Source organism: Neomonachus schauinslandi, chromosome 8 (assembly GCF_002201575.2).
Source record: "Neomonachus schauinslandi chromosome 8, ASM220157v2, whole genome shotgun sequence".
In the NCBI taxonomy this organism is placed as follows: Eukaryota; Metazoa; Chordata; class Mammalia; order Carnivora; family Phocidae; genus Neomonachus; species Neomonachus schauinslandi.
Genome location: NC_058410.1, coordinates 69,602,802 through 69,625,779, shown reverse-complemented (window position 1 = coordinate 69,625,779; position 22,978 = coordinate 69,602,802). Strand labels below are relative to the sequence as shown.

General features: G+C 41.5%; 1 protein-coding gene across 1 annotated transcript in view; it reads left to right on the top strand.

The window, feature by feature from the left end:
- Positions 1-5,586: 5,586 nt before the first annotated feature.
- Positions 5,587-22,978, top strand: part of ANKRD6 (ankyrin repeat domain 6) — a 138,912-nt gene continuing 121,520 nt past the window's right edge. The window contains exon 1 of the mRNA XM_021693299.2: positions 5,587-5,679. The gene's annotated coding sequence lies outside the window, so the exon portion shown is untranslated. The remainder of the gene's footprint in view (positions 5,680-22,978) is intronic.

Sequence of the window (22,978 nt, the reverse complement as noted above, 5' to 3'; positions counted from 1 at the left end):
TGGAACATGGAGAGTTGAATCAGCACCCTTGTTTTTGGTCAGTTGCCAGAAATAAAGACATCAAAGGAAATAGATAAACTGGGCAGCAAATCAAAGCTACGTGGGTTTTTCATTTAGTAGTTATTCCAGGTCTGTTTGCAGCTTTTCTAAATGAAATTGTCCTTCCTCCAGTCCCTTCCACAAAGGACCCCCCCCCCCCCCGGTAGACTAGTTTTTTGCTCTTATTACCTTTACATTTGTACATGTGTAGAATTGTTTTTTTTAAGACAGATTCCCACATGTGGAAATGCTCAAAGGGAGTGAACATTTATTTTTTTCTAATTTCTCTCTCTCTTTTTTTAGATCCTATTTATTATTTATTTGAGAGAGAGAGAGCGCGTACACACGAGAGAGCACTAGCAGGGGGTGTGGCAGAGGGAGAGGGAGAAGCAGGGAGCCTGACTGTGGGGCTCCATCCCAGGACCCTGGGATCAGGACCTGAGCCAAAGGCAGATGCCTAACTGACTGAGCCACCCAGGTGCCCCGGGAATGAACATTTACTTACAGGTTTAACAGATACTGCCAAGTTGTCCTCTAGAAAGGTGGTACGCACGTACAAGTGAAGGTGAGACCAACCACTTGTAATGAACTGTGGTGGGCAGGGCTGGGGGGGTGGGTAGGGGAAATAGACTAGTCTGAGGTTTTGCCAGCGATTTTCTAGTCCAGAAGTTGATTCTTGGAATGGTTATAAGGTGTTGCAGACAATGTTAAACAAGATACAAATATTCTTAGAAAAGAACATTTTCATAAATACTTTTAAAATGAAAATAAAATCTTATTAAAGAATCTTTAAAAATAATGCATAATCCTACTCTTAAAAGATTTTCATTTTTGCAAATTACCATCTACATGTATATATTTTACATGTCATAATTAGTGTATATGTGTTTTCATATTTTAGTTTTTTCACAGAAGTGTCTCATAAGCTGTTTTCTGTTTCTACATATCTTTCATAATGGTCACTTAAAAGCTGTATAATGCTGCATTATGTTACTGTATCAGTAATTTGCTAATTCTGTCCTTAATATTGAAGATTTAATATACAACCAAATACTTAAACTGTGCGTTTTTAACTAATAAGATTTGTTGGTTTGTTCAGGCTTTAGGAGTAATAAAGTTCATTATAAAAAAATTAGGGGGGCGCCTGGGTGGCTCAGTCAGTTAAGCGTCTGCCTTTGGCTCAGGTCATGATCTTGGGGTCCTGGGATCAAGTCCACATCTGGCTTCTTGCTAAATTTGCTGATTGTTATAGGTTGAATTATGTCCCCCCCCCAAATTCATATGTGGAAGTCCTAACTCTCCTTACCCTATATTGTGACCCTATTTGGACATAAGGTCTCTACAGAGGTAATCAAGTTAAAGTGACGTCATTAGGGTGGGCCCTAATCCATATGACAGCATCTTTATAAAAAGAGGAATTCTGGGGACAGACATGTGCACAGGGAACATGCTGTGCATAGACGGAGATGATGGCCATCTACAAACCAAGGCCAGAGGCCCGAGAGGGGATCTTCCCACACTGCTCTCAGAGGGAACTGACCCTGCTGTCACCTTGATTTCAGACTTCTAGCCTCAGAACTGAGACAGTAAATCTCTGTTGTTGAAGTCACCCGGTTTGTGGTACTTCGTTAGGTCAGCCCTAGCAAACTAATAACACTGATTTTATCATCTCACAAGGTATAGACCTTTGGATAAATACTTGGTGCCAGGCACTGTGCTGGATGTTGGGAATATTAAGTCAGTGAAGTCAAGTTCCCTGTCTTTAAGGTGCTGAGATTGACACATAACGTATAGAGCCCTGGGATCACGCTCTGATGGGCCATGCATAGAGCATCCTAGGAGCCCAGAGCTGGGCCAGGGTGAGGGCAGACTTCCCCTCGAGAAGTACCACTTGAGCTGAGTTTTGAGGAACCAATAGGAGCCTATTTAACTATTCTAGTGTTGAACTATTCTATTAGGGTGTTCTTAATTTCCCATGTGTTTGGATTATTTCTTTAGGGTAGATTCCCAATAATGCATTACTAAGGTAAGGATGTGAAGCCTGAGACATCATTTTTAGGACAATGTAATATTCTACCAGATGGAGGTTTCCAGGTTTATTGAATCCTACTCTTTTACTTGTAGAAGTTTCCCTAATGTTCTGTTTCCAATGTTTTGCTGTTATAAATAATCATGTAGTGTACATCTTTTTTGTGTGAAGCTTTTTCAATAATTAGAATTATTTCCTTAGTGATAGAGTCCTAGAAATAGAATTACATTATCAAAAAGGTCAAATTGTTTTTCAGAAATGTTGAGTTACTTTCCCATTATTAAGCAAGTGAAATCTATTATATCAATTTGATTTATTATAGTCTTATATAATTTGGGGTCTGTGAAAATGGAATTCAATGTTTCCCTTTTTTGAAGACTAAACCCTTACTAGGAACCAAAGTGTCATTTGTATCCCCTGCGTTGAAAGAACCCCACTTCCTTGGGTTCTTTTCTTCGTCTGAAACAACCTGCTTGAAGGGCATTGTCCCAACACAGACTTGCCTACACAACTTTGTGTGCTGGTTTCTAACCAGCAGATGTGTGCATGGCCTGTTTATACTCTCTTAACTCCCCTTCCATCTCAAATGTAACTGTTGCAGAAGATCAGCCTTCTAGTTAGCTGTTTCATTTCTCTCCTGAGCTCCTGTTACCATGACTCCTGTAATCTCCACTCTGCTGGACTCCAAATCCCACTTATGTTGGCAACATATCTACTGTAATAGGATAACAAAAAGAACCACAATCATGGTGACATGCTGGGAATATGGGCACCTGAAGGAGTCAAGTCAAGAGTGATGGCATTCTGCCTCAAGGAGAGAAGAGTTTGCTAGCAAGTACTGCATTGTTTCCTTCATTTTAAAAGTGAGTGTGGGAGGGCGCCTGGGTGGCTCAGTTGGTTAAGCGACTGCCTTCAGCTCAGGTCATGATCCTGGAGTCCCGGGATCGAGTCCCGGGATCGAGTCCCGCATCGGGCTCCCTGCTCAGCAGGGAGTCTGCTTCTCCCTCTGACCCTCCCCCCTCTCGTGTGCTCTCTGTCTCTTTCATTCTCTCTGTCTCAAATAAATAAATAAAATCTTAAAAAAAAAAAAAAGAAAGAAAACTTCCTGCTTTAAAAAAAAAAAAAAAGTGAGTGTGGGGGACACCTGGCTGGCTGGCTCAGTCGAAAGAGTGTGCGACTCTTGATCTCAGGGTTGTAAGTTCGAGCCCCATGTTGGGTGGAGAGATTACTTAAAAATAAAATCTTAAAAAAAAATCCAAAAACAAAGTGAATGTGAGTACCAGATAACAAGCATCAAGGAACGAAGACTACACCCTAATCAGTTTTGTATTTTATACGTGGTGGCCTGCCTTGCAAAATTAATTAATTGATGTGAAATCATAATGTAATTTTTAAAATGCCCCACTAATTACTTTTGAAAAATTTTAGTTTTGAAATCAGAAAAAAAACAAAGTTATACATATTTTAAATATTAGAGAAGTGTACAATTTGAAAAGTGTAAGTCTCCTCTATTTCTTCCCCACAAAGATAAGCAAACATGGTCTGCAATTGAGGATATGTTTATACAAATTTTTTCCCTAGCATTTAAAAAATATAATGATGCTTAACTTCACTAACAATAAATAAAACACAGAGTGACCAAGAATCAGATTCCCTGCCCATCCCACCCCCCATCAAGTTCTCAAAGATAAAACAAAACAGGTAGGAAATGGGTGCTCCCATATGATGTTGGTGGGAGTATAAATTGGAAAAATCTAGTTGGAGGGTAATTTGTCAATAATTGCCAAAATGTTTTTTTTTTAATTGCCAAAATTTTATATATTCATACCTTGTGCGTTTCCTCTGCTGACTTTAGAAAAGTAAGAAAGTCGGTAACTTACAACAATGTTATTTGGTATTGCGGTGGTGATGGCGGTGCTGGTGTTTTCTACTATATGAGGAGGCTGGATGAAGTCACATTCGAGTCAGCTTTGTACCCGGAACAGTGCCAGGGGGGCAGTTTGGGTCAAAGCAGTTCTCATGATTCTTTCTCAACATAGGCAGAAAGGTCAGCTTCCCAGGGGGGGAAGGACTTTGACCATTCCCTTCCTAAGCTGGAAACCGTCAGGGGCCCACACAGGCCCTGCAGACACATTCAGAAGGCACTCCCTAGGAACTCCCCTCCCATTTCTCTGCTTTTAAGTCTGAAACCAGCAGTGAGATTCTACCCTATGAAATATTCATAAAATTCAATTGACCGTAAAATATTTTCTAAATGCAAGTGCTGTAAGTGACCCAAATTATATTAGCAGCTTTTTGAAAAATGGAGAGAGAAAGGAAAAGGAATTTAAGGGAATGGGTTCCAGGGAGCCAACCTTGGCATTTTCAAACCATATAAATGGGTCATGGATCTGCATTGTGTCATTTCAGAAATGACTAATGCGTGGACTGATTTTGATCATTATCAGAGTGGCCCATCCCAATGTAAATCAGTCTTTCTATATTACACAGACTATGTGCCCCTTTTTAAATCTGTATTTTTATTTCATAGTCATTTTGTTTCCAGCTCTAAAAATCCTGAGAATCTGTACTCAAGGTGACCTCACATCAGGAGCTAAGGAAGCCACAGTAGCCCAGCTGGCCTCCCGGCTAGTATGCAGAGGAGCCTCTGCCTGCACCTCGGTGTAAGTCCCTGAACAGGGCCCTGCAGGAAACTTCCCTTGCCCCGCTGACTGATGGGGGACCAGAGATTTTCATTGTTAGAAAACTCTCCTGTGCTTATGCAGAGGCTATCATCTCCATCCAACCATCAATCCTTTGTTCTGCTGTCTGCAGCCCCCAGAATAAATCTACTCATTGTACCGTTTGTGTATGGAGGATGGCCATTTCCCGCCCCCTCCCTTTCCAAATCATTTCTTTCTCATCCTAGAATTTTTGCTGTCTTGTTTATCCAGTCATCTCTGTAGAATAAATAATACACAGACCATCTATTCTCCTTCATCCCTCCCATATTCATAAGACTGCCTTTCTGATAGTGAGTCCTAAAATTAAGTTTGTTCATTTGTTTTTGGCATCCACATCACACCATTGTCTCATATTGACTTGTAAATAAACTAAAACCCCAGAGCAGTTGCTTTCTGAGCTTAAATGGAAGATACAACATCTATTTCTCTGATATCTTTTTTCCTTTTGGCGCTTTCTTTTCAACCCAGACTGCTTTTGGAATTCTGATTCTGTCATCTTATCTAAAGCATTCATCTCTCCCAGCGTGGTGTCATCGTCGCATCATTGGAAAAGCCTGCCTGCAGATTGCTGATGTATTTACCTAGGCTCAGGGCTTGAAGAGGGTGACAAATCCCTCATAATGAGTTTGCCAAGTGCCTGCTGGCAGCCGGCATTTTCAAGGCTCTGTGTCGAAGGGATAAGGACAAAACCTAGGGCCTCGCTGCCCAGAGGGGCCCTGGCCACCGAAGTTGGAGGAACTTTGGTTTGACCATTGACGTGTAAATGATCGCGGGGTGAGGCGGATCCCCAGCAGACCCTCCCACCAACCCTCCGACCACACAAAGCCCTGGCCTGGAAGGGCTGCAGGCTTTGCCTCCTTGAGGCCCCTGGGCGTCCTGGCTGTGGAGGTAAGTCCCCACATCAGCTGTGTTATAAAATTGTTCCATTTGGGGCAGTGATTATGGGCTGGAAAGTTCTCCCAGCCACATACATGCAGTGGGAGTGGTCTCGTTGGACCTCACTCTGTCCTGGAAGCAGACATAGGCCCTATAAAGGTTTTTGAAATGAAAAAGAATACTAAAAAGAAGCAATCACATCTGCCCATGTGTATGTACATATATAAGAACTTTTTGAATTTTACCTGAAATTTCTATAGGATAATTTTATTTTTCTTACTGTGTTTTCTGGAGTCTAGCTCTCTCTCTCCCCTTCTCTGTCTCTAAACTTCTTTACTTTTCCTCCTCCCTCCCTTTCCTTGTAGGGATGGTAAATTGCGTAATTCATAAGGAAAATATTGCTATGTGCTTTACGAGTTAGAGAAACAAAGGAAAATTACACACGATTAGAAGAATCACCTGAATAAACCACTGCTAAAAAATGGGGATATGCTGATTCCGCCCTCTTCGGAAACTTCAGTGGAAGAGTTTTTGTAGTGCTAGTGTCCTAAATGTAACAATGCGAATTATGAAATTTATGGTATTCTTATGATGGAAGGTATATGTCATACTTTGGACTGATTTTGTTACAAGTCCTTTAAGAACTAGCAAGAAATTATTTAAAATATGAGCTTAGATTTTACATTCAGAATTGAGTGCTAGATTGAGTTAGAGGAGAGTCTTGATTTTAAAAAATCTTGAAATAGGGGTGCTGGGGTGGCTCAGTCGGTTAAGCCTCTGACTCTTTATTTTGGCTCAGGTCATGATCTCAGGGTCCGGAGATCAAGTCCTGGGGTGGGCTCTGTGTTCATGGGGTGGGGGGGGGCGGTCCTGCTGCTTAAGATTTTCTCTCTTCCTCTCCCTTTGCCCTTCCCCCCTCAAATAAATAAATAAATCTTTAAAAAAATCTTGAAATAAAGGGTTTAATTTAGTAAAATATCCCACATAGGATTCACTTTCCTGACTGCTTGCAGAGATGGTGCTTTTAAGAAAATATTTTCTTAATAAAATGCAAATATTTCCAGATATACCCCTCCATCCCTTTACCCCTTCTCTCTGTCTCTCTGTCTCTGTCTCTCTCTCTCTCTGTCTGACTCATAGATACTCTTCTTTGTAGTATGACTTCATTCTGTACACAACGCATCCTGAAACCTTGATTGGTGGTTGTTAGTTCAGATACTTTCTTGCTCTTTTAAAGTAATTATAGTAATAGAATTATGCTTTTATATTAGAACACCTATAATGAAATTGAAAAAACAAAACAAAACACATTCAATCAGTCTTAGATCCGTAAATCCTATCATTAAGTATGAAGTCTATTTTTAAGCATCTCATGCTCCAGTGAGCATAGGGGAGTTTGGTACAATGGAAAGAACAGAAAACTAAGTGATGTAAGTTATGGGATCTGTGTCTAGCTATCTAAATGGCCTTGGGCAAATGACAAACTTCTCTGGACCTCAGGGATGGATTAAGCCATCGGCTCTCAACCAGGGGTGGCCATGTCCCTTGAGGGGTGCTTGGAAATGTTGAGTTGTTTTTAGTTGTCACAGTGTATGGTTGAGAACCTCAGAAATTAGAAATGTTGAAATGCCACCCAGCCCAGTGATGAATGGGCCCACTCTGAATGCCAGTGGCACCCCAACTGGGAAACACTGGACTGGATGTTCTCTAAGATTCTTTCAGCTTTATTTCTCTCAAGGTCATAAGCAGAGCATTGAAAAACATCTGAAGTGATACTGAACTATTAACATTTAGTGTCTATATCTCACATTTAGCATTAGATGCTGTGTTGTTGGAAGTGAAGTCAGACCCAGCGATGCTGTTCAAAAGCAGGTGCAGAGTCAGACCTGGGTTTTTTGGTTGGCTTTGGATTTTCCTTCATGTCCTTCTTTCCTCAGGGGGATGAAGTGGGTTTACTGTGGCCACAGGCCCGGCTTCCAGGCCCTGGACTTGTCCGCTTAGAGGAAAGCAGCAGCTATCTCACCACACCGCCCTACTGCTGGGCGCTGTCTGTCTGTTGGGAAGGGGTCATTGTGGAGGCAGGTGCTGCCCTGAAAATCTGCCTGCCAGTTGTCAGAGGCCGGACCAGAGACCTAGATGAGGCAGAAAGGGATTTGGTTGGAATAAAGACTCTTGGGGAGTCTGAATTCTTAGATTGTTTGGTGTGATTAAATTACTTTTTTATTTGACAGTGAAGTGCTGTTAATTCAAAGTCCCACATAACATCGTCTCTTAGGATTGTCTTTTTTTGTAAAAAGCAATAGAGAGATGAGTTATAAATCTTCACCAGAAATTTGCTGTGATGTTGGATATATATCCAACTCTTCACTAACTAAATTGTCAGGTTACCTGGAACATATTTTTTAATTGATATGTTGCTTGTAGCTACACAAATAATTTAACTAAAACATTCAAATATATGTATAGTTGAATATATATTATATACTGTATGTATATACTATATAATAGTATGCTGTACGATATAGTAATTATATATATATAGTATTCAGTATGTATATCCTGCCAGTCTTAAAAATTTTACAAAAATGAGGTTCCAGTATGTGATGTTTTATAACCTGCTTTGTTCATGTCACACTATCTCATAAACATGTTTCTGTAACATAGATATTACATAATTTTACATGACTTCTGGTGATCCATTGAGAGAATGGTCAAAGAGCACAGACCTTAGAGTCAGACTCTGGCTTCATATCTCAGCTCTGCCTCTTATTAGCTGGGCAATTCACTTCTTTGTGCCTTGGTTTACTCTTCTGTAAAATGGGGAGAATAATAATACCCACTACATTGGAGTGTTTTGAGAATTAAATGGGATACTGGATGTTGAGTGCATAGAATAGAATCTTGCATAAAGTAAGCACTCAATATCTGTGAGATACTATCAGCATCATTGTATGACTATATCATCTCTGCTAACCAATCCCCTGATATTAGACATTCTTGCATCTAAATCTGTTTTGACATCCAGAGTTATTACTTCCATATCAGTTCTTAAAAGTGGAATTTCTAGGCCACAGAGCAAACAGTTTGTGTCTTTGGATACATATTGCTGAATTGCCTTCCAGAAAAATTGTCTCAGTATTCACTCCTATGAACTTTTCTTAGCTGAATTTAAAAAAATTCAGCCTGGTTTCCTTCTAATATCCTTCGTGCTCTGAAACCCCCACCCATTCCAATAATTGCAAATATAAACTAATTTGATATTGCTCTGGGGCAAGCATAATTACGGAAATGAGTTAGCCACAAGACAAAGTCAATAAAACATTCCATAGTCGAATAAAAAAACAAGGTAGATCACTTGCCACTTGATATTTTCTGTGCTACAATTTCTTCATTGATCAAGAATTGTTTATGTGTGAGAGGATGTGAGTGTGTAACCCATAAGTGTGGTCTTTATGCTGTCTTTCCCCAACCCAATTTAACTTCTAGATGTACTGGAAGGAAAAAAAAACCCTTCTTTCAGGAATATAATAGGAAATGTACATGAAACTATATAATTTATAAAACACTTCAATCCCTTCATTCTGTGGTATGTAAACATTACTTCCTTCACTGTACAATTTTTACTTTTACCATGAAGAAATTGTTGCAAGTTGGTATATACAAAGATGGGATCCACAGTGTGCCCGGTGCTACTTGACTTTGTAGTGAGTGCTGTGGCCCAGGTTCCTTGTCAGCATGCCTGTGCTATCAGTTGCTGGGTGATGACTCAGTTCTCCCACACATCATCTCTGTTTGGATGACTGAGGCCCCCCACCCACCTTGTACAGCATGTCATGGCCCCAGCCTGGCCTTCCCGTGTGTTCAGTGCAGTGTTGTTAGATGAAACCTGCTTCTGTTTTGTTCTCAGTAATCTACCCACTTGCCTTTGATTATAAACACGAATACAAACATGAACATTTAAACCACATGACCTAACATAACTATGAGGGAGACAGATGATTCCAAATATGTTCAGTTTAGATTCTCATTAAGAATGCAAAATTCTCATTGAGAATTCTGATTTCTGAAAATACATCTTAGGACCCCAGAACTATGTGTGGGAAATGCTGACTCAGTTTGCAGATACTGGCCACGGTACTTTTGATAATTATTGGCATTCTAAAAAGAAACATTGGTTATATTTTTATTATTTTTTGGATCGAGCAGTTGATTCATTTTTGTTCAAGAATTGTGGCCTTCAAACTTTGGATTGTGACCCCCTGTAAGAAATGCATTTTATTTTTTTATTTTTTATTTTTTAAAAGATTTTATTTATTTATTTGAGAGAGAGAGAGAGAGAGAAACAGCATGAGAGGGGAGAGGATCAGAGGGAGAAGCAGGCTCCCTGCTAAGCTGGGATCCTGATGTGGGACTTGATCCCAGGACTCTGGGATCATGACCTGAGCCCAAGGCAGTCGCTTAACCAACTGAGCCACCCAGGCGCCCAAGAAATGCATTTTAAATAGTAACCTGGTATGTAAGCATACAAATATAAATACACCACACACGTGAAAAATTTGTTTCCCAAAATCTATGGAAATTTTGATATTTTCTGTTCTGTTTCATTTTTTAACATGTTGCTTGTGACCCACTCACTTATTTTCATGACCCACAAATGGGCCATGACCTGGACTTTGGAAATTGTGTTCCAGAGGTGCCTTGTTGTTGAATGTGAGCTGACTGGTAACCTTGGTGGGTTCTTACAGCCCTTTCGTGGTAGAAGCACAGTGCCTTCCTCTTGGTGCTGGGGTATCACCTCGGGAAGGGTCTCAGTGCCATTGGGCCTGGCAGAAGGGGAAGGTCGAGCGACTTGTGTTGGCTGTCTGGGCACTTCAACAGCCTTGCATTTGAGAACTTTCATCCTTCCCTGGGCTGGGTGCTGCAGCCGAGGGCTCTGCCTGAGAGGGAAGGTTTAAACAAAGACAATAATTCAATTTGAGTGTCCTGCATCATGTCTTTGTCTCTGCTCTTGACAGAACAGAAGGAAGTTGTTTGTAACTAAGGATGTCAGCTGCCCACGGATTGATATATCTGTAGCCAGGGCTGGCTCACTTTCAAGGACGTAGAGAGGTGGCTCCCCAGTCCGTGTATTCGGAAGGAGTCCAGAAAAGATTTTCCTTAAAATGCGTCCTGACCCCTGGGTGCCTAAAATTTTATAATTAAGAGTTCATTCTTTTTGGGGCGCCTGGGTGGCTCAGTCGTTGAGTATCTGCCTTCGGCTCAGGTCATGATCCCAGGGTCCTGGGATGGAGCCCCGCATCGGGCTCCCCGCCCAGCGGGAAGCCTGCTTCTCCCTCTCCCACTCGCCCTGCTTGTGTTTCCTCTCTCGCTGTGTCTCTGTCAAATACAATCTTTAAAAAAAAAAAAAAAAAAATTCATTCTTTTAAATTTTTATAAGCTTTTTGGTCTCCCAGAATTCCAGATCAATATAAAAATGTCCTTAGGAAAGAGAATGCCTTAAGATTGTATCAGATAACATTTGATAGAGATTTGAAAAGCTCTGAGAGCCAGGGCTGGGGGTGGAGGAGGGGGTATGGGGAGCTTAGAGGCCTGTCTACAGGAACAGAGAAGGCTGCAGGCCCGTGGAAGTGTTTGTCTCTAATGGTCACTTGAAAGTTATTTGAAGTTGTGGCGCTCTTTAAATGTTTTTATGAGAAGGTTGTGAAGACCTGGTGGCTTGGGGTGGACTTGAGTCAGGCTTAGGGTTGAGGGCACTGATGCCCACCAATTGTGGCCAGAACTCTTACAACCACTTGCTACTTGGGGATTTTGTGGCCAGTATTGTCCAGTGGTTTGTGTTTTGTTAACACATTTATTCCCTGTAGACGACATGACTGAAGTATGCTACCCACGGTTCACAGCTTATTTTGCCCAGTGTCTTCTCAGCACCTTGCACTTACTTAGGCATTTTCCCTTAATCTTAGTTTTCTGATTGCTCAGATCACCACCGTTCAGTTGCACACCAGTTTGTTTTTCCAGTTGTTGGTTATCATAGAATTTAGAGCCGAAAAAGACCTGAGTGATCATCTGGGTCAGTGTTTTTTCAAGCTGTTGTTATCTACCCGTGACTGGGTCATTACATCGGCTTCATGGGTGTTACTGATAGAGGGTGTTGGTGGTGGAATGGGGGAGAACCCCGTAAATATTGATCTTCCCTACCAAGCATTGTGTGTCACAGAGATGCCGCACCTCCTGATGAGTAGCCATGTGCACAGCAATACATTTCATGTGGTACGGATATAGTCGTTTTTCTTTGACAAATACCAGTTGTCAATTAAGCACCTATTGTTTATAGGTACTGTAATGAGGCGCAGGGATAGAGGTGAGTAAGCTGTGGGCCCTGCCCGGGAGATGCTCAGGTGATAGTGGGGGAGACAGGCACAGAGGTTGTTGGGATAACATGGTGGTTGCACTGGCGAAGATACGTAGTTACCTCCTCCTTACCCTGGTGAGGTTCCACTCTGGAGAAGCCGTGGGCTGGCTCCTTCCTCTGGACCCAGCACTGCTGAGGAGAAGCTGCAGGGTGCGTCTGTAAGAGGACAGAAAACCATCCTCTGGGGTCAGAAGGTAAGACCAGGGAGGGCTTCCAGGTGACAGGTGATGGCTCAGCTTGGCCTGTGTAGTGGGTTGAAAATTTAATCTATGCCCTCATCCCTGGAACCTGGGAATGTTCCCTTATTTGGAAAAATGGTTTATACAGATGTGATGAAGTGAAAGATTCTGAGATGAGATCATCCTGGATTATCTGGGCGAGCCCTAAATCCAATGGCAGGCGTGCTTTTAAGCGGGAGACGGGAAGATCTGACCGAGACAGAAGAGGAGGCCATGTGACCAGGATGGCAGAGATGGGGGTGATGCAGCCACAAGTCAAGGAATGCCCACTGCTGCAGCCACAAGAACCTGGCAGAGACAAGGAGCAGTTCTCCTCAAGGGCTTCTAGAGGGAGTGCAGGCCGGCCCACACCTTGATTTTGGACTTGTGGCTCCCAGAAGTGAGAAAATAAACTTCTGTTGTGTTAAGCCATCAGGTTCCTGGTAATTTGTTATGATGGCAGCCCTGGGAAACTTTTTTCTTTCTTTCTTTCTTTTTTTTTTTTTTTGATCGTCTAGTTTAGGGACTCCCACAGGAGCACAAATTTTTCTGAAAATAATTTTAATATAGAAGAGTAGTCTGGGGGAATATAACTATTATGGCAGGATTTTAACATGGAGTATAAGGATCCTTGTAGGATTCACAGATGTGCTTTGGGGAAGTCAATAAACTCACCGAAATATGCAAAACACATAGACTATATATATATATTTTTTTTCCCCTGGAGAGAAAGAACATAGTGTGGATTTCCATAGGCAGGACCTACTGAAGGTAGGGCTGTTTCTGGAGAGAGTACAGAAGAGGAGGCAAAGCCGTGTTTGGAAAGAGACAAGCTATCTAGCTGGAGCACAGATTTTTGAGAGGGAGTAACAGGGGATAGGGCTGGAAAGTGTGTAACTGACTCCTTGCCTTTGTGGTGGTTCGAGTAACAACTTGTTTTTAAAGGTGATAAACTATCATGTGATAGTTCATTGTACTGCCTTGTAGGTAACGGCTGTTAACACTGGCTGACAAGGCAAAAAGTACAGGATGAGGTGGCTACACTCCACAAGATATGTGGAGAGTGTAAAGGTTCCCTGATTATTGCCCCCTGGAGAGAGCCATATAGACCCCCTGGAGGGTTACTTTAGTCACTCCCCAGTCTTGTTCTTGAACTTGCAGTTCTCACTGCATTTTCCTAAAAAGATATATTTTAATGGCATTTTAAAAATATTTACTTACTTATTTTTTCGTAAGCTGTACACCCAACGTGGGGCTCGAACTCATGACCCTGAGGTAAGCGTCACATGCTCTACCCACTGAGCCAGCCAGGTGCCCCTATTTTCTTTTCTCTTTTTAAGATTTATTTTTTTGAGAGAGAGAGAGCATGTGCATGTATGTGTGCGCACACACGCATGTGCACATGCTCGACGGGGGTGTGACAGAGAGGGAGAGAGAGAGAGAATCCCAAGCAGGCTCCACACCCAGGGTCCCACGATCCTGAGATCATGACCTGAGCCAAAACCAAGAGTTGTTTAACTGACTGAGCTACCCAGGTGCCCCTATTTTCATGACATTTTGTTTCCTCGAAATTATCAATTAATGTATAATCATTCTTGTGATGTGTAGTGAACATCTTTAAACCCGATGAAGAAAATCATGTTTCTCAACACAAAACTAGCCTATTCTTTCAGAGATTCAGGAGTTCAGATTCTAGAACAGATTCTCCCCACATTATGCTCTTTCTTGGTGAAGAACTGGACCATTTGATACCTTAGTATTTCCTTTAATGGGATAGAATTTAATAGTGAGTACATTTTGGGATCAAATTAAATTTTACTTCCTTGGGTTGAGAAATAGCAGCTAAAGGTCTTGTGTCTCCTCAGCTGTCTTTGTGACCTGCATGATATCTTCTTATATCTTGGTTCTCCTCCATGCCCCCAATTTCACATATATTCATGTTTTATGGTTTTTAATTATTAGTTTTTATTATAAAGGTAATTCCAGATTATAGAAATTTCAAATGATAGATTTGAATATATTGCTCCTTAATACTGAGCTGGCCGCAAAACCACTTCTCACTTTGCTATGGTCTGAATGTTTGTCCCCCCAAAATTCATATGTGGAAAGCTAATCCCCAATGTGATGGTCTTTGGAGGTCTGGGTTTGGGAGGTTATTGTCTCATGAGGGTGGAGCCCTCCTGAAAGGGATAAACGCCCTAATGAAAGTGGTCCCAGAGAGCTCCCTTCTTCCTTCGAGCATGTAAGGACACAGTGGAAAGGTACTGACTTTGAAACAGAAAGCGAGTTCTCACCTGGTACTGAATTGGCCAGCACCTTGATCCTGGACTTGCCAGCCTCCAGAACAGTGAGAAATAAATTCCTGTTGTTGATAAGCCACCCCATCTGTGGTATTTTCTTAGAGCAGCTTGAATGGACTGAGACATACTTCTGTTCCTGTATTAGTTTTCTGTGGCTGTTGTAACAAATGAACACAAACAGGGTGGCATGAAACAACAGAAATTTATTCTCTCACAGTTCTGGAAGCCGGAAGTCCAACATCTAGCTGTTGGCAGGGCAAGCTCCCTCTAGGGGCTCTAGGGGAGATGCTGTTCCTTGACCCTTCCAGCTGCTGTTGGCCACAGATATTCCTTGGCTCGAGGCCACACCGCTCCAGTCTTTGCTTAGGTTTCACATTACTGTTTCTTCTGTGCGTCTCTGTGTGTCTGTATCCCCAAACTCTCTCTGCCTTTGTCTTATAAGGATACGTGTGATTGCATATAGGGCCCCAAAAGGCAATATTCACTCTTTTGCTCTTTAAGTTAATACTCACAGGTTCTGGGCATTAGGATGTAACGTAACTTTTGGGGGACCACCATTTAACCCACTAACCATTGTTAAAGTTATTCTGACACATGTTAAAATGGTAAAGAAGACTTTATTCAGGATTGTTGTGATAGGTGTCCGAATTGTTGTGATAGTTGTCAAGACTGTTGCAGTGTGGGGGAGAGATCAGGCTCAACCCCGAATATAGCAAGAATAACTGGGGATTCATAGTATAGGAGCAGGATGGAGGGTATGGGATTCTTGCTGAAGGCAGGCCAGGGTGATTGGGTATTACCTAAAGGATGGTGTGGCATGAGGAATTTGATCACATAAGAGGGCGATCCAAAATTAAGGGTGGGAGGATTCTATCTACACTGACTTAGCAGGATTCTTGGTAAAACTGAGCTATGCACACCTGGCAAGAATCGTGGTCAAGGTAAGTTGGGTGGAGGAGAGAGTCTTTGTCACAATCCTTTAAACAGTGTTTTCGAGACTCAGAGAAGAGAAAACCCAGAAAGACTGGGTTTTCCAAACCCAGATTATCAGCAACCAAGCTTGTGCTGGTGGGGAAATTTCTGCAGCCTAGTGCAGCTGCTGCCTAATTGGAGAAGTGGCTCCACGCAGGATTCTCTGGTCTCCTGCAGTCACTGCCTCCAGCCTCTGCAGACCTGCCCTAGCAGTGTGGACATGCCGCCTTCACTAAGAGGGTCAGCTTACAGGGCAGTCTGCTCCCCAGCCCCCCAGTTATGAAGCAGCACCTGCCTCTGTCTGGATATTATTGTTTGCTTTCAAACTACAGGAAAAATAAAACACCCATGAGAACTGATGTTAGGAAACTCATTGCAACATCACAGAGAATGTTAGATAAATCATCATGTGGGAAGAGGAAATAGATTGTTGGTTTTGGGCCTAGACAGGGAACATTTGGTGACTGATAAGCCCCGTGGCCATTCTAAGGACCTGATTAGCATGAACTCTGTGGTTTTAGGAGTGGGGGCAGAGCTGGTCCAATTTCAAGACTGGGCTTCTGTAGGAGGAGGGGGTGGAGGGACCCCTCTTCTATAGCAGGGGAGGAAGGGTCCTCCTTCAAACCCCAAGATGACCTAATCCCTCGGGCGTGTTGCTGGACTCACCTCTGAGCAGGTAGATGCTGGCGTATATCGTGCCTTGGACTCTGACAGGTAGTAAATAAACGAAATCCACTCTATTCTGCAAGTAGCTCCCACTGGTGCTTCAGGGAGGCAGGACCAGGAAATCTGCCTCCTTCCCACTTTACCTTTCAGGTATGTGCCCTGGGGAAGTTTAAAATTTAAATCCTACTGTCTGGGGCACCTGGGTGGCTCAGTTGGTTAAGCGTCTGCCTTTGGCTCAGGTCATGATCCCAGGGTGCTGGGATCGAGCCCTGTATGGGGCTCCCTGCTCAGTGGAGAGTTTGCTTCTCCCTCTCCCTCTGTTGCTGCCCTTACTTGTGCTCACCATCTCTCTCTCTGTCAAATAAATAAATAAAATAAAGTAAAAATCCTACTGAATCTTACTGTCTGTCTTTCAAGTGACAATGAACAGACTTTTATTAAGTGTCAGAATTTGGGAAACTTAAGAGGTTTATAATAAGAGGTTTGTTACAACATCTAAGTGTAAACTCTATCAGTTATTGTTTGATAGACAATATTGATAAAAAAAATTAAAGTTGTTTTACTTCTTACTTTGCAACAGACAAAACTTCTTCCCCAAACATAATGCCTCCTGCTCTGGATGGCTTTGTAGCTTCCTTTATCCTGTTTTAGTGTAAATTCTAACTTGTCAGAGATGCTTCTTTTCACAAAAGAAAATGAAGTTTCTTGTTTTCATTTTGCACATTTTCCTTTTTTTAATTGAAGTATAATTGGTGTGCACTACTCTGTTAGTTTCAGGTGTACATCATAGTTATTTGATATTTTTATATATTACAAAATGATCCCCATGGTAAGTCTAGTTACCATCTGTCACTATACAAAGTTATTACAATATTATTGATTATATTTGAAGTTTCAAATTAATTTTCCTTACAAGGTAGATTTAATCTGAGGTGATTTTGAATGGATTAGATTCTCCTGAAAGTTTAAAAAATAAAATTAGAAAATAATTACTTTGTTGCTTAGCACAACCTGATGATTTAGGATATTTAAAATTGAATTAGGGGTCCCTGGCTGGCTCAGTCGGTGAAGCATGCGACTCTTGATCTCAGGGTTGTAAAATTTGAGCCCTGTGCTGGGGGTAGAGATTACTTAAAAATCCTAAAAAAAAAAAAAAAAAAAAAAAGTTGAATTAGAAACTTTAAACTATATTTATTTTTTGTTGTTATTTATTTGGCATACTTTGTTTCTTTCTTTTACTTCGTAACTTTTGTAAACAAAGGGATCTAAGTACCTCATCTTGGCTTGTGGAGTTCCTGACTCCTGCTGGGTTCTTGCTCCCCACGAAGCACTAGCATTGCTTCAGCTTGATCAAGCACAGACCTATTTGCTGTTTTTCTTTTTCTATTTCCCATTTTCAGATTTGTAGAAACATTACAAAAAATGGTATATATGATGAAACACTGCTTTCCTATGATGCTAGTTCAGAACCTTTGGAATCCTTGGAAAGTGTCCTTTTATCAAAATTGTCTTTTATTTTTATTTTTAACACTTCTGCAAGTCTTGTTTTCCCAAGTGTAGTACTAACAGGAGCAAGGTGCATTTCTCTCTCTCTCTCTCTTTCTCTGTGAGGGTGTGTGTATTCAGATGGGAGGAGGGGCAGAAGCAGAGGGAGAAAGATTATCTTAAGCAGGCTCCACCTTCAATGTGGAACAGATCTCATCCTGAGCTGAAATCAAGAGTTGGCCACTTAACCCATTGTGCCACCCTGGCGCCCCTCCCCAGAGCTATTTTAAAAATAGCTTTATTGAGGTATAGTTTACATACCATAAAATTTATCCATTATAAGCGTGCAGTTCACTGATTTTTTAAAAGCAAATTTATACAATTGTGCAACCATCACCCCAAGCAGTTTTAGAACATTTTCATCACTCCTGAAAGTTTGCTTGTGCCCATTTGCAGTCAGTCCCCACTCCCACTCCTAGCTCCAGGCAACCGTTGGTCATCTTTCTGCCTCTGCAAATACGCCTTTTCTGAACATTTCATATAAATAGAATCATACAGTATATAAGATTCTTGTGTTCTATTCAGCATATTTTTGAGGTTCATCCATGAAGTATATATCAGTATTAATTCCAGAGCTATTAAGAAAACACCTTTCTATTGTGGCAAATTTCAAAATTTGAGAGACTAGTATAAATCACTCACATGTACCTCACTCCCAGATTCAATAATTACAAACTCATGATCAGTCTTGTTTCCTCTACTGCTCCCTCTGCTTTTCTCTCCCCACTGCCTTATTTTGGAATTATTTTGAAGCCAATCCCAGATGCAATATCACTTAATTTGTAAATAGTTTTGTATATTCATTTGTATTTATCTTCTGCTTAACTATAGCTGAGGAGCTAAATATTTTTTAGAAAATGTGGGTACTTAGGTTAAAGGGGAAGATAAGAGGGCTAAATATTAAAATAACTAAGACGTAACACTCCTGCTATGTTCAAGGTACCACATGTGGCAATCTAGGATACAATGATATATACATCTTGTGTGTCTACTAGGTCTGCAATATAAAATAACAATACTTAATTCAGACATCACTCTGTGTTGATAATAGATTTTCCTTCTGTTTTTTTTTCTTTTACCTTGTGTATATTTTGCTTTTATGCTAAGAATCAAGTTTTGTTTTAAGAAGAGAGATGCATTATGGAGAATGATAGGACATCTTCTGTTGAAACCTGTTATAGGGGAGATAAAAGCAGATAATTTCAAATTTGCTAATCTGAAATTGTGATTTAGGTGAGAATACTGTGGTCATTGTTTCTCTTGATTTGGGAGCCCAGTTGGCTGCAGATTAGATGGATTCTTATTTGAATTAAAATCGGCAAAGAGAAATAAACTCCCGCTTAGCTTTGCAGACCACTTGTTAATGTTTTCAGAATTGTTGAATATAAAACATAAGCTAGCTTCTTGGTGGAATGTGAGTACTGTTGAATAAAGATGCCTGTGGTGGACACCTGAGGTGGGCTCTCTCCAGGCCTCTTCTCAGCTGCCTTGGTCCTTCTTGCCTTCCTCTTACTGCAGAGACTGGAAATCTGAATGTTCAGTTGTCCTAACTATGCTAGTCAGGGTGGCCATGTGATGTAGTTTGGCCAGTGCAGTAAAGCTCAAGTCTGCTGAGGAGGGCTTCCCTTCATGAATAAAAAGACATACCTAAACTGGAAAAAGTATTTTGCTGCTATGCCTTCTTCCTGCCTGGAACCTGAATGTGACATCTGGAGGGAGAGCAGCCATTTTGAAATCATGAGCTGACATGAGGATAAAAGCCATCACACGAAGGATGGCAAAGCACAGAAATAAAAGGAGTCTGGGTTCCCGGGGGTGTTATTGAACCGTTGCTCACTGTACCCTGCCTTCCTCAGGGCTTCTTCATGTGGGAGAAAAGTAAGCCCTATCTAGTGAAGCCTGCTTAGTCTATTTTTTGTTATTGTTGTTTGCAGCTGAATGCCTTCTTCTTTGTCGATAATTGTGTGTTTGTAGCTTTTTCCCACCTCAGAGCACTTTCACACCTAATGCTGTTCTGGTCTAATCATGGACTTGGGAAATTTTAAGCATGGGAACTCCTAGAAAATATCTAGTGCACTGGTTGTCAACCAGGGGGCGGAGGTCACTGTCTGCAAGGTGCTACTGTTATTGAGCAGCTAGAGGCCAGGGGAGCTGACAACCGGTATTGTGTGGGGCAGTCCCACAGCACAAATGTTGCTGTTCAAAATGCCAGAAGTGCACGGTAAGAAACACTGACATAGTCTACTTCCCTGATTGGTCCTAGACAGGGAGCAAGCCACCCAGGGTTCTGGAGACCCTGCTGCACTAGTTTGGACAGTCTAGAGAGAAGGCCCAAAGTCCCTTTCCCATGCCTCTCCTCAGTTTAGCCTGGCTTCCCTTCCCCCTCTGTTTGGGCACCCTCCTTGATCCCTCAAGCCTGCAGCTTCAGGGTTGTGTTCCGAGTGGAAGACAGATGCACTGCAAACTAGGGAGTAAAGAGGAAAAGCATGAAGTGCCCATCGAAATCCCTAAGGCCTTGACAAAACCACACTTCTGAAAGGTCTCTGAGGCATCTGGGCTTAGCATTTTTGTTCACTGTCTCCAGATATTCCATCCCCTCCCAGTTTTATGAGGTCTGGGCTTGGGGTGACATTGATGACCATGATGGTGAGAGAGGTTGTGGGTCACCTTTTTTGCCCCCAGGGGCTTAGTCTTGCTCCAGCTGATGGCCTTGATGCTGGCAGAGGCTCTAGTCGCGTAGACAGCTTTTGGTTCCTTGAGGAGCAGCCCAGGGCTGAGATCTAGAGCCTCTAGACTGGCAACCCAAGAGATAGTCAGGTGCCACTCTCTTTCTTTGTTCCTCTTACCCAGAGGTGAGATTCTAGGGAAAGAGGCCAGAGGCTGCTTGCCCTGCAGTATCCAGGATAGAAATGCTACTCTGAAGTTCCCACACCAAAAAGTGGAAGGGAGACATACCATGGTTAGAAAAATACATCAAGCTGCAGAGTTTTCACCAGGCAGTCTAACTATTAACAGTATCATAGGATTAAAAAAAAAAATGCCAACAAAAATGCATTGAAAGTGGATAGTAACTTTAGAATTGTAGTAACTATCTAGTAACTTTCTAGTAACTTAGAATTGAAAAAGTCCTGGTGTGTCTTCTTCAGTAAGCCACTGAATTTCTGGGAGTTCTCACAGATAATAGGGTTAATAGCATAACAACTATCTCCCAGCTCCTGAGTGGAGATTAAAGGGGATGTGGGATGGGAAAGCACTTTGGAATTGGTAAATGGCTATATCAGAGTTAATTACTGTTCTCTTGAGAGCAAGGATGCTTTTAGTGGCTTTGGGCATTAATAATAGTCAAAGGTTGTGTAGCAGGATGGTGGGTCACAGTTTAAGTTTATGTTGGTTCTTGTTGTATTTTGATTTATTAGGACCGACTGAATTTATTTCAGGCCAAGGCAGTGGGTTAAGGAAGCAATAAAGATAATAAGGATGCACTTAGCAAAGTCAGAAGAGGACTGTACCCAGCTGAGTCATACTTCTTTCCAGCACAGAAAAGCACAGCCTTCACTGTGTCTGAAAGACACTGCTGGGAATGTGCATCAAAATGGGGCTTGCAGTTGAGGCCATTTCTTAGGAGGAACTTTTTTTTCATTATATTTGCATAACACACTGTCAGAATGCTTCTTATTGAGGTTGACTTCCCTTTACATGGTACATAAATCCTACCCACAAAATCAAGACTTAGACTTATCTAATTGTTTTCTCTTCTGGAAGCACCAGGCTTGTTTCTAAGTACTTCCAGTGTTTTGCCCTTTAAGGAGCACATGCTTATAAAAACAGACAAACACTTTCAGCAAAAAGTCTCTTGTGTCTCCCCTCCACAGCTTAAGTTCAAATCAGTGGTGCTCAATCTACATTTGCATTCAAAAGGGAAATGCCTTCTTGGCAAATACAGCACAGCACACCACACCATCAGTGTTGGGTTACTTGGAACTCCTTAAGCTTACTTAAACATTCCTTAGTAACACATTCCTTTGAAGAGCTCGTCTTGACTCCCTGCCTGGAGAGTGCTCAGCTTATTCAGGGCATATAGTTTCTGTCACCAACCAGCAAGGCACATCTCTGGAAGGAAACAAAACATAACAAAATGCCTGTCAACTATGTATCCTGCAGTATCTTTGCATTAAAGAAACATATTTATTTCAGTGATTGGGGAGGGGCTTGCTGGGTGATATCCATTTGGAGATGCTTGAAAATAATCTGTTTCTCACACTGGAGTGAATGGGCATCTGTTTTCATTCCTTTCTCATTGAAAAGACATTGTGCTAATGATGTCCTATATGTTGGCTAATTGAATTTAAATTAAAAAATAATAATTAAAAAAAGAGAAAAGACATTGTGGTGCTAGGTTTTTAATATGAGAAAGTTATCTTTAAAAAAGAAGTGAAGCAATGACTTGAGTGGTGCAGGTAACATTGTGCTCCATCCCACCACTGACCCACAGAATTTCTCTTCTTTTAACTGGTCTAATTTCTCAGTCGCTCACCTCCATTGGTTTCCGGTTGGCAGCTGCGGCACACAGCACAGTGCCCTAGCCTCTGCATTCTTGTTGACGTTAAATTATACTTGGCCCTAAAACTTCCTTTTATTCCACTTCTCTCACTGGTTATTGGAAGTTCGTAATTCTTGGGGCACCTGGGTGGCTCAGTCGGTTAAGCATCTGCCTTCGGCTCAGGTCATGATCTCAGGGTCCTGGGATCGAGTCCCACGTTGGGCTCCCTGCTCAGGAGGGAGTCCGCTTCTCCCTCTCTGTCCGCCTCTGCCCCTCCCCTCACTCCTGATCTCTCTCTCTCAAATAAATAAATAAAATCTTGAAAAAAAAGTTTGTAATTCTTCTGAGGTCTGCCACATTTCTTCACAGTAACAGTGGTGATCATTATGGTAATTGTCAGATCTGGGATTTATACTGCCTATTTATTTTTAAAATGGCTTTTGGTTTCATATATATGTTATTTTATAACATATAATAACATATATAATAATATGTTATTTTAAGTAACATTACCATAATTAACATAACCATAATAAAAGTAACCTAACTGTAATTATCTCATGCAGAATAACCATTTCAACATCTCAATAGAGATAGGAAAAGAAATAGGTCTAGATCCCTTTCTTTTTTTTTTTTTTTTTTTTTTTTTTTTTTTTTT